The sequence below is a fragment of the Engraulis encrasicolus genome, chromosome 24, assembly GCF_034702125.1.
Source record: "Engraulis encrasicolus isolate BLACKSEA-1 chromosome 24, IST_EnEncr_1.0, whole genome shotgun sequence".
NCBI classification, from domain to species: domain Eukaryota; kingdom Metazoa; phylum Chordata; class Actinopteri; order Clupeiformes; family Engraulidae; genus Engraulis; species Engraulis encrasicolus.
The window spans coordinates 29667766-29672765 of NC_085880.1; the positions used below are offsets into that span (position 1 = coordinate 29667766).

The following is a 5000-nucleotide window of genomic DNA, read 5'->3' on the forward strand; positions in this document are numbered from 1 at the left end:
TAAGGTCAACGTAGGTTAGGACCAGGATTCTTAGATGTGTAAGGTCCATAGTGGCTGGGCCTATCATAAGTCATAGATAGTCACACAGAGATTGGGCGCTCAGGTGCAGCCCCTGGTGGCAGGGGTGAGGAAAAACTCCCTTTCGCTTGATTCATAGTTTGTAAGGGGGAAAAAAAAGCTGAGTGAGGTCTGAGAAAAAAGACCCCCTATAGTCAGGAAGAAACCTCAGGCAGAGACCAGCGGCCACCTAGGGGAGCCCCCCTGTCAGGGCTGGTTGCGAGTAGTAAGGGCGCTGCGGCAGCTGGGACACTATGACGCCTTGGCAGCTAGGAGTTGGCAAGGATGAAGAGGTGGGTCTTCAGCTGCTTCTTGAAGGAGTCGACGGAGGTGGCTGATCCGATCTCGATGGGGAGGGCGTTGCATCTCTTGGGCGCATAGCAGGCAAACGCGGCGTCGCCGATCTTCTTCTGCGGGGGGGTGGGGGTCCTTAGCAGCTTGGCATCAGTGGACCTGAGAGCGTGAGCAGGGGCATAACAAGAGAGCATGTCTGAGATATAACTAGGGGCAAGTCCATTTAATGCTTTAAATACTGTGAGCAGAATCTTAAAGTCGATTCTGTATGAGACAGGTAACCAGTGCATGTCTGCCAAGACAGGAGAGATGTGCTCTCTCATTCTGGTTCTTGTTAGGATTCTTGCCGCAGAATTTTGAATGAGTTGCAATTTGTCAATTAATTTTTTTGGGAGACCAGAGAAGAGAGCATTGCAGTAGTCTATCCTACTGGTGAAAAAGGCATGAATAAGTTTCTCAGCGTCTTGTCGGGGGGCCAAGCCGCGCACTTTGTTGACATTTCTAAGATGGAAAAAAGCAGATTTTGTTATCTTGTTGATGTGAGGCTCAAAGCTCAAATCCGAGTCTATGACCACACCTAGGCTAGTAACCTTATCTTTAATGTGTATGCTTAGGTCACCTAGGCTTGAGTGGAGTTTTGCACGTTTTTTTCTTAGGCCCAATGAGCAACACTTCGGTTTTATCCTCATTTAATTTTAGGAAGTTACTGTTCATCCAATCTGTGATGGCAGACATGCATTTAGTCAAGGCATGAATGCCAGTGGTTTGGCTAGGCTCGACAGAGATATATAGTTGAGTGTCATCGGCATAGCTATGAAAATCAACATTGTGCTCTCTGATGATGGAGCCCAGGGGCAACATATATAGAGAGAGAAGAGGAGAGGGCCCAAGCAACTACCCTGAGCAACTCCAAAAGGCACATCATACTTGTTTAAGACGTATTCTCCGATGGTGACAAAAAACTGCCTTCCTGTAATATATGTTTTGAACCACTCTAAGACGTGACCGGACAAGCCTACCCAAGATTCAAGGCGGTCAATTAGTATGTTGTGGTCTATCGTGTCAAAGGCGGCACTGAGGTCGAGGAGGATAAGTGCTGAAACTTTGTTTGCGGCAGTGCTGAGCCTAAGATCACACACACACACACACACTGGTATATAAAATGTTATTTCTGACTTGACTGCACCGGAATGACTGTGCCTACCGGTGCCCAAAGAGGAAGACAAAAAAAAAAGACAACAAGTTTGAGAGTTTGGCAAACAAATAGACAGAACATACAGTAAACCGTAGCAAAATTGTCTTAAGTGACACCACACAGTAGGCATTCCATACACATTCACAGAACCAAAGAACAATATCAGGCCTCATTGTGTGTGTGTGTGTGAGTGTGTGTGTGCATTAACGCCTGCTGTTGTGCATTGATATAAAAAAACTTACTTCATACATGCCGATGATATCCAAGAGCTTCTTGAATAAGTAGTGTGGCCGCCGACCCAGCTGAACAGCATTCTTCTCCTTTTACTTGTGTCCTACAGCCAAAAAATAAGCAGTTATTGTGATTTTATTGTTAAAGTAATAGGCCTACAATACAGCTGACATACACATTTATCCTGAACTGCGTTGTTGGGTCCTGACAAGCCAGTGGTAGTGAGAACAATGTAATTGGATGTTGAAACTAGTAGGGATTTTCCTTTAAAGGGACACTGTGCAGGAAATGGTCAAAAAAGGTACTGCAACTATGCTGCTCGTTGAAACTGGGCTGCCTATTGCCAAATTTGATCTTTGCATGAAAGTTTACTAAGTAATAAACAAATATTTTCTAGCATGGTCCAAGAAGTCATTTTTGCAGCTAAAAATTGCTATTTTTTGGAAATTCAAAATGGCGGACCATGGAGAAGATCCCCCTTTTCATGTATGAAAAGTGCAATTTTTCAAGTCATAATGAATGCTTAGAATTTGATGGTGGTGGTAAGCATTAATGAAAAAGGTAACATAAGTGAATGGGCAGCATGAATTCTGGAAATAAACAACTAAAAATCTCACACAGTGTCCCTTTAAGGTTGTGTGTGTTTTATCTGTGTGTGTGGTGTAGAGNGGGGCTGTGCATGCGCATGTGTCCGCATGTGTGTATGAGCATATGTGTGGTGTGGTGTGTGTGTGTGTGTGTGTGCACGCATGGGCTGTTATGCATGACATAAAAAGATCTTACTTCCTACATCCTGATGTTTGAGGACTCCTCGGATAAGTAGTGTCACAGACCCAGTAGAGCAGTAGTCCTCTTGTCCTACAGCAGAAAAAGAACTATGAGTAATTGGGATTTTACTTTGAAATATATAGTACAACTGGTACACATGTTTACAATTCTTGGATCATACACTCACATTTCAGTGCCGCGTTCTTTCCTCGATGCAGACACAGCTCCATACACTTTAAGCGGTTTTGGTGCCAGGTCATCACGTCCATCGAGGAACGGACTACCGGAATGACTGTGCCTGCCGGTGCCCAAAGAGGAAGACAAAAAGACAGACAACAAGTTAGAGAGTTTGGCAGACAGATAGACAGAACATACAGTAAACCGTAGCAAAATTGTCTGAAGTGACACCAGACAGTAGTCATTCCATACACATTCACAGCATCAAAGAACAATATCAGGCCAGCTCTCATTGTTTGTGTGTGTGTGTGTGTGCGCACGCGTGTGCGAGCGCATTCACGCCTGCTGTTGTGCATGACATTAAAAACTTACTTCATACATGCCGATGATATTTAAGGGCTTCTTGAATAAGTAGTGTGGCCGACGCCGACCCAGCTGAGCAGCATTCTTCTCCTCTTACTTGTGTCCTACAGCTGAAAAATAAGCAGTTGTTGTGATTTTATTGTTCAAGTAATAAGCCTACAATACAGTTGATACACATTTATCCTGAACTCACTGACTTACATCTCTCAGACAATCCAAATCGGTTTTCATCGGTTTACTTCTTCAGTGACTTAGTTCCAGTTTCCTACACACCCAGCTGTCTTGGTAACAGGTCAGAGGAGAGAAGTCCACCTTATCCAGAGCAGAAGAGACAAAAATGACAAAACGTTTCAGAGCTTTGCAGACACACCTTCAAACAGACAACAGACAACCTTAAATAAATGTATGAAAGGCTTTTGTCTCACTACTACACACAACTTTACATTTTTCATTTACATAAACAAAACTATAAACCAACCAGTCTCTTCGTAAATACTGCAGAGTACAATATCACACACTCACACTAGAACTAAGTTACACACGCACGATTTCATGCAAAGCTTGTTGAAGTAGCTGTTGCCTATAGCCACAACTTTCTTTAAACCAGGAAACTTCCCTGTAGCGTCAACAAAGCAACACATCCCTGCTCGTGAATGAAAGAAATTGGATAACTATTCCCTCCGTAATTTTGGAACACAACGACTGGTGAATGTAAAACACGTTTTCCACGCGTAGCCTTCATCCGCATTTATCAAACAGCTACGTAGTAGAGCCACTAAGTCTCTTACAGAATCTGTGGTAGAGCTACGACTCTAACCAAGCAAGCAAAGCACATACGAGATAAGAAACGCCAGTTGACACACAAACAATAAACAATTGTCGCGACAACATTTTCTTGCACAGGCAAGCTGTCCGAACACACACGATGCGACTTACCACACCTAACATACCGGTAATATTTCATGCGCGAGCTATCCCTCCCTCTGCCTTTATCAGAGTTCGGACTTGTGAAAGGTGCAAGTCGCAGTGAGCTGAGCTCGGAAGAACATCGCAGGAGTCAGGAGAAGTCACACAACACAAGCACTTGCTCTCATAAAACTAGTTCTAGTTGACACAGAAAAAGAAGAAAGCCCGTCGACTCCCCTACAGTATGTAGAACTAACATGACACTTGTGGAAACCGAAGACAGTCTCCAGATGCCAGCTTGCTGACCCCAAACGAAAATGCTGTCGTTATGAACTGAATTCTAGGTCGAGTGGAGCCAGGTAGCGGCTAGATATAGTTAGCTAATTTCTCAGATTTGTGTCAGTTGCGTCCTGCATTAGGCTAGTAGTATCACAGCCCGTATAGAAAGTATATCGCCTCATTGTGTACTGAACCTCAATTTATCGTTGAGTAGACACACTTAGCCCTCTACCTAAAAGAATCTGCCCAACCACTGACAGCCAACCAGCCGTTATAAGCTATGCGAAATAGCAACCAAATGAATCCCAGAGGGGCTAACATTATGACTTACCGTAGTGTCTTGGTTATTAGCTAACTGACAGAACCTGGACGAAGGCTGGACGAACATACTACTTTCCAATGAAATGTAGCAAATATATTCCCAAATCCACCACAGGATAGCAAACCGCTGCAGTTATGACAAAGTGCTTATTCATTTGCTCCTTGCCCTTAAAAGAGTAGTTACCGTTTCCTCCTATTCGAAATGGGTATAGCTTTCTATGAAATGTGCCTTAATATACTCGCCACAAACAGGAACTCACGGCTGACGCATATTTACACCGCGAAAAGCAATATGGCAAGTTTATATGTAATAAAAGGCGCACACTTACCGAAACAATGCTTTCACATGCCATCCGGTGTCCTTTCTTCTGGACGTTGGTAGTCTACTGGTAGCCGTTTTGGCAATGGC

At 43.8% G+C, this 5000-nt stretch overlaps 1 protein-coding gene and 1 long non-coding RNA gene across 2 annotated transcripts in view; both read right to left on the reverse strand.

Moving 5' to 3' along the window:
• Positions 1 to 5000, reverse strand: part of LOC134441525 (protein quaking-B-like) — a 123323-nt gene that overhangs the window by 83157 nt on the left and 35166 nt on the right. The gene's annotated exons all lie outside the window — the stretch shown is intronic.
• Positions 3106 to 5000, reverse strand: part of LOC134440951 (uncharacterized) — a 2091-nt gene continuing 196 nt past the window's right edge. The window contains exons 1-3 of the long non-coding RNA XR_010033065.1: positions 4921 to 5000; positions 3287 to 3397; positions 3106 to 3195 (exon numbers count right to left, since the gene is read on the reverse strand). The exon at positions 4921 to 5000 is cut by the window's right edge and continues 196 nt beyond it. This is a non-coding gene — a long non-coding RNA (uncharacterized LOC134440951). The remainder of the gene's footprint in view (positions 3196 to 3286; positions 3398 to 4920) is intronic.